We start from the raw sequence: 12070 nt of genomic DNA, 5'->3' as shown, positions 1-12070 counted from the left end.
CTTTGGCATTTCTTCTGTCTCCCCATCCCATCTCTTATTATGTTTGTTACATGTGGCTAGTTGAGTTGAAATCTGGATGGCTATGTGTGTTCATATACATACCTGCATTCATACCCAGTGGAAAATAGGGTAATGTGGATTAAAGAAAACAGAAATGGGAGGAGAAATTGCTGGTATGTTTATCTGGCCTATATCCAGAATGGAAATCAATCCAGTGAATAAGATCAGTATTTGTTGCTGTTGCTGCTTTTAGTCAACAGGCAATACGTGATTGACTGTGCTACCCCTCCCCCATTTGCATTGTTTCCTTTGCACTGAAATGTATGGAGTGGAATCATATAATTGGAGAGTTGCAAGAGACCCCAAGGCTCATGAAGTCCCACCCCATGCAACGCAGGGATCACATGGAATGAAACAATAACTATTTGACTTACGTAAGTTACATAATAATTACATAAATTATGTACCTTATGTAATTTAGCTACAGTGGACAGTGAGACAAATAACATAGTTTCTGATGGAAGATGAACTGCCCTGGAAATGGAAATGGTGTGGCATGCAATGAGTACAATGGGGAACTGAAGACTGTGCTTCCTTACTTCCCTAATGTGGATACACGCTAGTCCTATTAATGCATTTAGGATGAATGTGTGTTGGCTTAAAATGGGGTAGAGAGCAGGGAACTGCACACAAGGCCTGCCCCCAATGCCTCCCTACCTAGTTCCACTACAGATTTTCCTGCATTCAGTGGCAAGGCCTAAAGTGAATTCTAAGCATACATGGAATCATGTTCTTTTGGCTATATGACAATCAACACTTAGAGAATGTGTTTGCTCTTAGAATAATGGAGTGGGAAAGCAGTTTTAAGAAAACCAGGTAGCTCCTCAGCATCTAAACAGTTGGAGTTAATATGGGTCTATCTGCATGAAAGGCTCTAGCACTGGAATGGTGCTCCTTCCCCTCCTGTAGTCCCTGGACTCTGTTTTTGCTGATCTCTCATTAGTTCCACTCAGCAGTGAAACTCACTGGAAGCAATATTAGTAGGCCTGGGAGACAATGGAATAAGCTTTGTGTCATCAAGAAACTTTCTATAAATGGCCCATTTGGTTTGAGGCACAAACCTGTATGGGACTGGGAGTCATAACAGCTTAAACAAGACAGTCCCATATTTTGTTAAATGTGTTTGCTCTAAATGCAGAACACATGATGAGAACAGGGGAAGGAGGCTGCAAACAAACAAAAAAGTCCTATTGAAGTTAATGAGTATGACTAACTGTGATTCATTAACTTCAATAGGTCTACTTTGAGTTGAACTTTGTTGGCTAAACCTGTAGGCTCTAACTTTGGTGAGTCTCCAAGGGAAGGGATGTCCATAGCTTAGGGAAATCTATTGAAAAACCTTTTCATGCCATGGTGGTACAAACTTGGCACATGGGTAATATGAGTGGGAGGCCCAGGTAGTTACCAGCTCCTGAAAATACCATTGGTGGTCTGAGAGAAGCCCCACAAACACACTGGGGATACTTAAAACTTTGTGTGTGCTCTGAGAGAAAGCAGGAAGTGAGGAAGACTAGGTCTGGAAGCTCATTCCGGAAGCTGTCCTGAGAATACTTTGTCTGCTTTATATTTATTGTAAAATTTATTCTAATATTGAAAAGCACCTTGGGTGCCTTGTCAGAAATATAAATGCAATCAATCAATAACAGTTAAGAAAGCACCCTTGGCTGATGTCAACGACAGCAAAAAAACTTCTATAAAGCGGATATTTGTGTTGTACACTGAAGTTTGCTGGAATGAGACATTTTGAAGTTCTCATATATCATGAGAAACACAGGTTTCTAAGTAGCTACTTCTTGTGGTTAACAAAAGGGGAAATCCTTTTTTTTTAAAATGGCAATGCTGCCTAAATGCTCAGCATTCAGAGCAGCTTCAAAATGTATTACGAAGCTTCATCAGCCACGCTGCTTCCACAGTCGCCTGGCGGTGCTTTGGGGGCAGGAGCAAAATCTGAGATTGCACAATTCATTTGCTGTCTTCTGTGTAGCCTGTCTGTTTGGAAGTTTGCACTTCCACCATAATGGACATACAAAGACTTCTCCTTTGAATGTTACAAGGAGCTTCTTCAACCAACTTCTGCCATAAGCTGTGCATTCATCTGGAAGCAGTGCCTTCTTTGAAAATCAGGAACAGAGGAAGCTGCCTTATACTGAATCAGTCCATTGGTCTGTTTGCCCCAGAACTGTCCACACTAACTGGCAACAGCTCTCTAAGATTTCAGACAATGGAGTCTCTCCCAGCCCTTACCACTAAGCCACTGCCCTTCCCCAGTTACCAGAGGGGCATGATGGGAACACAGCTTTTTGTTCTCTTTCCCCATGTTTGACTCACTTCTCCAACGCTGCTCCTGTCTCCCTTGCACAGCCCTTCATCCTGAGGACAAAATCCTCAAATCAGAATACAGCATGCAGATTGGATGTATGCATGCAAATGCCTTTGATTTGAATAATTTATTCCATCCTCTGACTACTTTGGAATGTTTATTTTATTTCATTTTTGGCACTGAGAAATGGGGCTTTGCCTAAGGTTGGGGTGTGTGTGTGTGTAATCTAGTTTGTACTGAGGTTATGGGAGAACTCATTTGGATTTCAGTGGCATCAGATTGAAAAGCATCAGACACTATCTGCTTTCAATAAGGCAGAAATATTCAAGCAGCCTTGTGAATAATCTTGTTTTTTTAGGAGCCATTGCAGAGCCTGGACACATATTTGAAAGCTTTGACTGACCAACTCCGATTAAAGTAAAGTTCTTCCCTCTTCACATTCATAAAAACTGCTTTACAGACACATTCCTTTATTTCCCAGCAAAGTCCCCTAAGCACATTCCTCTCATTTAAAGAATAACCATCTGGACCTCCCATATCTGTTTATATCTATAATGTTCTTGGGTATGTTCTGTTCTTCTCCCCCTCTCTCATTATATCCTAATATTTCCATCACAGCCAAAAGACACTGAATCCAGGACATCTAGAGTTCCAAATTACAACTGGCATGTTGCTCATGCAGAACCTGGGAGCTCACTCACAATATGTAGAATTTCTAAAGCCATTGCTTTTTTCCCTAAGCTGGTGAAGTTTCTAGTCCTTAAGGCAATGGAGGAAGCTGTGAAAGCACATGGGAGATATCTGCTGAACTCACTGATGCAAAATGCATAGTGATTCCTTGTTCTATTTATTTAAGTTTTTCTAGGCCATCTGTTAGGACAAAGCCCTCACAAAGCAGATTACATAAAAAACACTATAGAATACAATGTCACCGTTCATTTTTTATTTTTATTTTTTTAAAAAAACTGCACTCTGAAAAAAAATCAGAGGTCAGCAACACATCATTACAGTGAACTAAAATAACTTAAAATAGTTTCAGACCAGCAACGCTATAAATCCTTAACAAAAAAAGTGCAACCTGACACCAGTGTTTTTTAAAGACCCATTATAAAGTCTGTTCCTACACAAATAACTGGGGAGTGAATTCCACAGATACTGAAGCCACCACTGGTCTCTCATGCTCACACCAATATTGCTGATCTTACACGTGGAACTATATACAGGGCCTCCACAGCTGATCACAAGGTTTGAGCAGATTTATACAGGAGAATCAGTCCAACATCCCACACTGTGTTGACACCCTGCATTCCACTCTAATTTCAAAGAATCATAGGAGTTGGGGCCACCTCACAGGTCATCTAGTCCAACCCACTCCTGATGCAAGAAATCTATGGGATCCGTAATAGATGGCCATTCATTTTCTGCTTTAAAGCCTCTACTCTAACAAAGGAGTGTTTCTCTCCTTCCAAGGCAGTCCGGTCAACAAAATTTTGAGTTAACTAACTGAGATTAAAATTAATTCTAGAAATAAATTGCACTTGCAGAACCTTTAAGTGCCTTCAATTCTATCTGTATCTTCTCTTCCCTGATGACATGGCCACAGCTCTGCAAAAGAAGCGATCTTAGGATGATTGTATGTGAGGGTGCATCCAGGTTTGTTTACTTTTGGATGCACTGCTGTGCTTCAATAAATTCTCCTTCTACTTTCTTTTCCCCTTGCTTTATTGTTTGTAGTGTTCTGCCACGGTATTCCATTCTTTGTTCTCTTGTTCACTCCAAACTCTGGGAAGAAATCCTGAAATACAAACACCGGCAACAATTCTATTAGCCATTTTCCTGGGAGTAAGGCCTGTTGAACTTGATGTGATGTACTTCTGAATGACAGGGGAAGAGATTGTGCCACCAGCAAATCAGTTTATTTGAAATGTTGCTAACAACACATCATTTATCAGCTCAGAATGCCTTATCGCACTGCTTCAACTTACTCAGCTGCCCTGATGTTCCAGGACTCCCCCTCCCATTAGTGTGAAACAAGGGGCTGTTGCTAGTGGCCTTGGCTCCTAGGGTTCCTTAGAATCTTTGCCTTTTCTTGATTTGGTTTGTTATCTAAATCAGAAGGGACATTTTGTGATAAGAGTGACTGATCATATATGTGAACAGCAGATTTGGGTTTTTTTAATGGTGTGGTAAAGGGAGAATACAAGGAATTGTTTTAGCAGAGTCAACAACCTGCAACCCCCCCCCCCCCCGTGTGTCTATATCACACCCCCTGTCACTTGTGTTCTGACAAGGATATTCTCAGACATTATATGCAAATAACTTGGAATCCAACTGCATGATCAGCAGTGCCGGGTGGCATATCTGCTCTGTTGCTGAGTTCTATGGTTCCAGGAAGATGAATGGTATGGGTGAATGCTTCTTCATGTTAATTCAGTCTGTCTCAAGATATCAGTCTGTTTCTTAGTTCTCAACACTTTAAAAGTGATGCCTGTGTGTCACTTATGAAAGAAAAAACTTCTCAGAAAAATAAAATTATGTACACATTAGTGGCTTGAAATACATTAAGTTGTGCCCCCCCCCAACGCCACTGCAATGTTTCAAGCAATTTTTTTAATGGTGCTATTCATACCAGAAAGAGGAGAGAGGTGTCTTCACCCAATTACCAGATTTATTTAAGTTGTCATCAGCGCATGTGCAATGGCTGCCTGAAATGTACACACCTCTGCTTCACTGCAGCTTCTGTTTCCTAATCAGAAAATGGGAGCTGGTTTGAGGGAAAGTGCATCAAACAGGAACGTTTCTCAAGAAATACTACGGTCTGTGGCTAGCATCATGTGTACTCAGCATCAAACACTAGTGGTGGGACCACACTGGAGCTGGAGTAAGCAATATTGTGCACGTAGCCTTCTAGAAAAGAAAACACTGCACTATCCTGGCTTTTCCTTTTTTAAAAATTTCTACTTCATCCCGTGTAAAGATGGAGGATGGTTGCTAAACTGCCAGTCGACATTTAACATGTGGGTGTGCTCTTTTTGGGGGGTGGGGTGGGGAGTCATAGCAACAGTGTCATAGAACATGCAATGGTTCACATACTTAATATTCTGGAAGAGGTGACTCCTTCATGCTAGCCATCACCCCACAGAAGATTCATCTGCATGCTTTGAAGAGACCATCCTGTCCCATTTCCAAGAAAGCAGGAGACTGGAAACATACGATAATGCCAGCCAAGTCAGACCATTTGTCGTAACTCAAGGTTTGTCTTCATGAGAGATAGGAAACCCTCTGCTCTTCAGGTGTTGTGGGACACTAAAAGCCCTAGCCCAATGGTCAATCCAATGGTGAGGGATGGTGGGAGTGTTATTACCCCAACAGTGCTTGTTGGGCCACAGGTTCTCATTCCTGGTCTGCATGGACTGGAAGCGACTTTACAGAGTTTCAGTTGGGGGTCATTTTCACCCCTGCTTTGAGATCTGAGACATTGAGCCTTGAATCTTCTGCCTACCATGCATGCATACTATCACTGAATTAAATGGTCCATCTCATGCATTGTGAAGGTGGCCATTTGCAGGTTGGCTAGAGTGGGAGTTGCTTCTGAACGTGCACAGATTGCACATGCCTGACCCAGTGGAAACACCACCTCCATCCTTTGTGCATCTGGGCTTAGGATAGAGAAAAGGAGGCTTACCAAAAAGGAGGAGATAAGAAGAATGAGCAGGGCCTCCGCTCCCGCTTTGTTGTGTGGCCGAAGATATCCTGATCCACTCCTGCTTCTCCGTTGCTCTGTGGCACAGCATCTGCTCAGCAAGCAGAAGGTCTCATGTCCAATCCCCCAGTGTCTGTAGGTAAGGCTGAGAAGCTCCCCTGCCAGTAACCCCAGAGAGCCGCTTGTCAGTCAGTACATAGACCATTCCTCAACCAGATGCACCAGCGCTCTGACTGGGTACATAAAGCATCCCATGTTCCTAAAGAGTGAGCATTTCCCCAAATGCAAAGAATGTCTTTCCCCAGAGCCTGCACTGCCTTTTCAGGGAAGCCCCATGGAAAGGGAAAGATCTGAGGCCTTGCCGTCCCTTTCTGCCAAAAGAGGACAAGTCAGAGCCTCTAGCTTTTCCTCTTCTTCATCCTGCCTGCCTCCACCCTCCCTCCTTCCCCCTCCCTGCTCTCTCCCCTCCCTCCCCCTTTGCCTCCCTCCTCTCTGTCTCTCTCTCTCACTCACTCACTCACTCTCTCCTGTTTCTAATTCCTTCCACTAGCTCGAAGCCTCATTCAGCCGCCGTTGCCAGTGGAGTGGAATTGGCTGGGGATGCTGCTACCGCTGCTCCTCCTGCGCCTCTAGTTGTGAATGGGACTTGCCTCGGCTCGCTTTCCTCTTGCCAGAGGTGACCCAGGGAGAAGAAGCAGGCAGCCGGACTCGCAGGTAAGAGCTGACTCTCCGCCTGCCTCCGCCTGTCCTAGATTAATTTTTTTGTGGTGTGTGTGTGGGGGGGGGGACTTCTTATATTCTTAATTGGAGCGATGCTCTTTGCTGCATCCATGGAGATATTTTTTTTGGGGGGGGAGGGAGGAGGTTATCGGGAAAGGGCTGAGGATGGATAGGGTGAAGATCTGCAAAGTGGAAGCTGGAAAGAGGGGGTTTGATGGGGGCGCAGAGTTTCCTCTGCCATCGAGGCATCTGAGATTGCAGGGGCGGCGCGGGGGGGGGGCAAGGGAAGGATTTGGAAGCCCGGGGGTGGCTAGAAACTGACCTGAAGCCAAAGGCGAAGCTTGGAGGGCTGATCGTTGGTTTGTAGCTGGCGGCGGGGAGTGGGGGGGGGGAGAGAAAGAAATTATGCACGCAGATCAGACACCTAGACAGGCAAGATCTCTGGGTTGTTTGGGCTCCTCTTATCTCTAGCTGGCTGTGAAAGTGCGTGGAGATAGAGCCATATGGGTGTTCTTGTTTTTTCCCCAAGCAGAACCTCCGGAGCAGCCCAGCAGCGCATCTGGCTACCCCAGAGCAAAATGCCATAGCTGGCTTGCTGAGCATCAATTTGAGGCAATCAGATCAGTACAAATCGAGGCTCTGCGGGCAGGGGGACATTGCACAAGAAACGACTACGGGAGTCTCATGGGTTCTCCTCTCCCTCAAATCTAGACACCCCAACCTCAAATCTTTGAGGTTTTATCTCTCTCGTTATGTTTTGTGCAAACGTCTCTCATGTCTCTACAAATTCTTTACAAATATCGCTCTATCGCATGCATTGGCAAATGTTCTTTTTTGCGGGGGGGGGGAGATAAAGTGGGTCGATAGGAACTGTGATTAACTCTGGGTTACTTCTGGAGCCTTCGGCGGTGTTTTTTGTGGGGGGGGGGGCGCGGGCGGCGGCGGCGGAAAGCAGTCGACTGTGTGTGTAGAATAATTGTGGGGAAGGAGACCCCTTTCAAAACATTATCTCAGAGATTCCCTTTCAGAAGATGCATGGTTGTTAGCAGAGAGAGTTTTTGTTGTTGTTTGTTTGGCCAACCGCTCGCATCTTGCAGCAGCATTCACAAGGTATCCGTGGAGAGGGAGCGAGAGAGTGGTGAGATGGCTTGGCTGGAAAACCGTTATGCTCTTTGGCTGATGTATAGGTAATCTCAGCCCCAGGGAAGGTGAAATAAATCAGGCTTTGAGGTTGCCAGTCCATCTACATAACGGTCACTTTTTGAATAAGAACCCTCTTCCTGTGGAATCCTCCCCAGAGCCCATCTTACAATCTGACATCACCAGGCAAGCAACTTTACCTTTCTGGAGTGATGCCCATTTATCATCAGTGCCTTTAAATATTTATTGGGCCAGTACCCAAGCAGAGAGGTGCCAAGTTGGCACAGAGTAAGGAATGGGGGGATATCCTTTATTATATATATTTGGTACAGTTGCTTTTGCAAAATAAAATAGAAAAGGTAGGTCTCAGTGATGTGACTGAGTTCTTTGCTCTGTGAGGACAAAGGAATCCCTTTAGCAAAATGCAGGTCAGTAGTTCAGGCGAAACAGCAACCTTTAATTTGGGAAAGGAGAACTAAGTGGTGTTTTTCTTCTTTCTCTTTCACATCCCCATGGCTCATAGTTCAGCTAGGAAACACATGATTCCTGTTGATTCATTTTGATGACACAATAAGAATTTCATGGGCCATTGACCCACTGTTAAGGAGTCAAATAATTTTAATGGCTTAATAATGAAACTGCAAAGTAATAAGGCTACAATAGACCTACTCAGGTAGGCTGAGCCATGAGCAGGAGAGGGATTTCTTCCTTGGCTTTTTGTGTACGTATTTTCCCCGCTTCGTGTATCCACTTCTCTGGTTTAGAAGCTGTTTCGTCAGAGTTTGGAAAACATGCAATGCTCATTAGGAGGTAGATCTGAAACACTTGGCCTCTTCTCAGATTCAGTTAAGATTTGTCAACAAAGCAAGTTCTCTGCAACAATTAAGCCGAAGTTTGCCTTGGTGGCTGCCACCTTTTGGGATTTCAGATGCAAGTTATGTCAGTTTTAGGATTATTCCAAGCTCCAGAATATGATGGTGATGATGATAAAAGCTGTTTGCTTGCACGCCACGGTCCTGTAGCATTGCATCAGCACATTTCATGGTAAGGCAGTAAAGTAGACCTTAATGCCTGGAAGAGTTCTTCTTTTGTTTCCAATCCCAGAAGGCTGTTTCAGCACATTTTAAAAGGTGCTGCACCCCAGGAAATGTAAAATTGACCACAGTTTGAAAACATTTTGCCTTGCTGCTTCTTGAGAACAAATAAAGTTAGAGAAGGATGAATTTCAGTCTGCAGGCTTAAAAAAAAAAATCAAACAAAGACCTCTATGCCCCCAAGAAAACCCGTATGATGGATGTTTCCTTGTTGCAGTTCTGCTTTATATAATTTATATTTAAAACCCAATCCTCTGATAATGCAACCAGAGGAAACGGGTGATAGGGATGTGCTATTTATAGGCTTCTCGTCAGTTCTGACTTTGCAGAAAAGAAATGCACAAAGTTTGCACATTTGGGTGAGTTCATTAGCGTAGGAACTATTACAATAAGCTCTGTCAAGAGCAAAGCAAAGAAATTCCCTTTACAGTGTTGATAGTTGATCTCTCATTGGTGGGTGGGGTGAGGTCTGTGGACAGATAATCTGACAAAGTGCAATGATTTATGTTGTGGAATTATATATGGAAGATGGGATGCATATAGAATGGTGACAGAGGATGGTGGTTCTTGGGATTTTTTTCTTCTTCTCCTGACAATATCGTGTATTTCCCCCCATTTGTCTGACAAAGCATGATTAACATCAGCCTAATAGGAGGGGCTACTTCCTCGCTAATGAATCGTGTTGAGCGTCCAGGCAACTTAGGCTGCATTTTTATACACGCTTCCCTGAGAAATAAGGCCCATCGAATCCAACGGCAATTACTTCTAATCAAATAGACATAGAACTGCACTCTTACAAACAAATGCAGTTTGACCAAATAAGATAAATTAAATGGAGAGGATTCCTCCCCCCCCCCCCCCATTCTTGTAAAACAGTTGCACTCATTGTTGAATATGGATCTTGCAGAAAGAGGAACTTTGTAACTCAGCAACAAGATTTTGTGAAATTGCAACGGATTTGCAGATTTCTATTATTTATTTATTTATTAAAAAGAAACACATTTAAATAAAAACAAAAGAAAAGACAATGAAACAAATTTTAGTTTCTGGAAATTCTAAAAATTCAGGTGTTTTTTAAGAAACAAAAAAAATAAAAACCCATTGTCTTCTATTTTCAAAACAATTAAATGAATTATATGTGGGGTACTTGACCCAAGAGCTTTTGACAAAGAAAATCATGTTTTCACCTAAACAAATGTCATTGGTTCTTTGGTCATTTAAGAAAAAAGAACAACAGCCAGTTTGGTGCCAAATCAGATGCCTATGTACTGCTGTTAATTCACACTTCACATGATCTCTCTGGTGTTTATACCACTGAACTTAAAAAACCCCACTGTTTGATCTTCTTTTACTTTTCATTTCCAGCCTCAGTGAACAATTCCTTTGGATGCCCATGGATTCCTGAGTGAGACAAACCCCATAGGATTTTTAGTCTGCAAAAAATACTATGGATTAGTTGATCAATACTGGAGTGCCATAGCCAAATTAAAATGAAATGGATGAGTGTGTCTATCGGTGGGGCAAAATATCCCAAATTTAAACATCAAACTCTGTTAAGGCTACAATCCTAAATAATGTTCTGGAAAGTAAGTCCCACCAAGCTCAATGGAACTAACTTCTGGGTAAACATGTGATTTGTTTTATGTGATTTGATTTTGTTGTAAACTGTCCTGTGGCTTGTGCAAAGGGTAGCATCTAGTTCATTCAAACAAACAAACATGCATAGGATCAGGCTGTAAATGACAAAGGAAATACAGAAGCCTAAAAATTGTCAGAAGCTGCAATCCTATGCACACTGGGAGTTCTATCTATGGGGCTAGTTTCTGAGCAGGCATGCATGAGATTGCACTGTGAGAGTGACAGAGTCCTCATGATTTCATCAAGAATATTGTCCCTTGAAAGCAAATCTCCAGAAAGCATAGCAAAAAAACCAACACGTTTTACTTCCATGTACACCAAGGGTTAAAAGCTCTTTTATATCTATTTTTTTACTGTGCCTGCTTTGTTTATGAATCCTACCATAGTTGCTTTTAATAAAGGGCCTTGTGTTTTTGGAAGGTATTGCTAGACCTAGACCCTCCATGCCTTCAGGCGGTATTAGCAGGGAATCTGTAGCCCTGTCTATATTTAGCAATTTGTTTCCCTAAGAGCCGGGCCTTGTGTGCACTAGAGGGCGCTGGTGCTCTTCTGTATGTCCTTGCTTGTGGCCCATCTGCTTTTTAGGCCACTGTGAAAAGCTGTTTTGTTACCACCGGCATTGCTTGCCCTCTCAGGGGAGACGGAATTCAATCTCTCTGTGGTTCAGGCTAATGCTCAGGCAGTTTGTCAGGATTAACATCTTTCTAGTCGGTCTTTCTAGTGTTACCTTCAGCCGCATACTACCAGTTCTCTGCAAACTTCTGGAATTCTGTCACCCCAGATTCTCTGAAGAATGAAGTAGTAAGATCAGCCCCACAAATACCTTCAATCGTTTTCTCTCCTGCAGAGAAAGCATCTCCCCAAGCATGGCTAGCTGTGAGGCTATCCTCTATGCTGCAGCCCAGGCCAGAGTCCCTGCATTAGTGATATAACTTTCTAGTTTTAAAAGGACCAGGTAATGGAGAATGGCAGTAGCTCAGTGGTAGAACTGGAGGGGTTTATGGAACTCAGTCTGTGACCTAGTCAGCCCAAAACCTTTGATATGTTTTGACACATATAGACAATGGGACTTACATGTGATTTGGGTCCCACCATCTTGGAGCCCATTGAATGTACACTGCAAATATTGAGCTATTTACAAACTGGAGCAGTAAAGAAGCTTCCAACAATCTCCCCACAGCACATACACACTTCTAATTAAGAAATCCAGCATCTCAAGTAAGCTGAAAGAATTTGGTGTAAGGATTGAGCCAGCAGTAAAACATAGTTTCAGTTACAGATAGGTAGCCGTGTTGGTCTGCCATAGTCAAAACAAATTTTTTTTTCCTTCCAGTAGCACCTTAAAGACCAACTAAGTTAGTTCTTGGTATGAGCTTTCGTGTGCATGCACAAGAA

At 43.1% G+C, this 12070-nt stretch overlaps 1 protein-coding gene across 2 annotated transcripts in view; it reads left to right on the top strand.

The window, feature by feature from the left end:
• Window positions 1-6601: 6601 nt before the first annotated feature.
• Window positions 6602-12070, top strand: part of CDH11 (cadherin 11) — a 113855-nt gene continuing 108386 nt past the window's right edge. For both annotated transcript variants that reach the window (XM_053399640.1, XM_053399639.1), the window contains exon 1: window positions 6602-6797. The gene's annotated coding sequence lies outside the window, so the exon portion shown is untranslated. The remainder of the gene's footprint in view (window positions 6798-12070) is intronic.

The sequence above is a fragment of the Podarcis raffonei genome, chromosome 8 (assembly GCF_027172205.1).
Source record: "Podarcis raffonei isolate rPodRaf1 chromosome 8, rPodRaf1.pri, whole genome shotgun sequence".
Lineage (NCBI taxonomy): Eukaryota > Metazoa > Chordata > Lepidosauria > Squamata > Lacertidae > Podarcis > Podarcis raffonei.
This window is presented reverse-complemented; position numbering and strand designations above follow the sequence as displayed.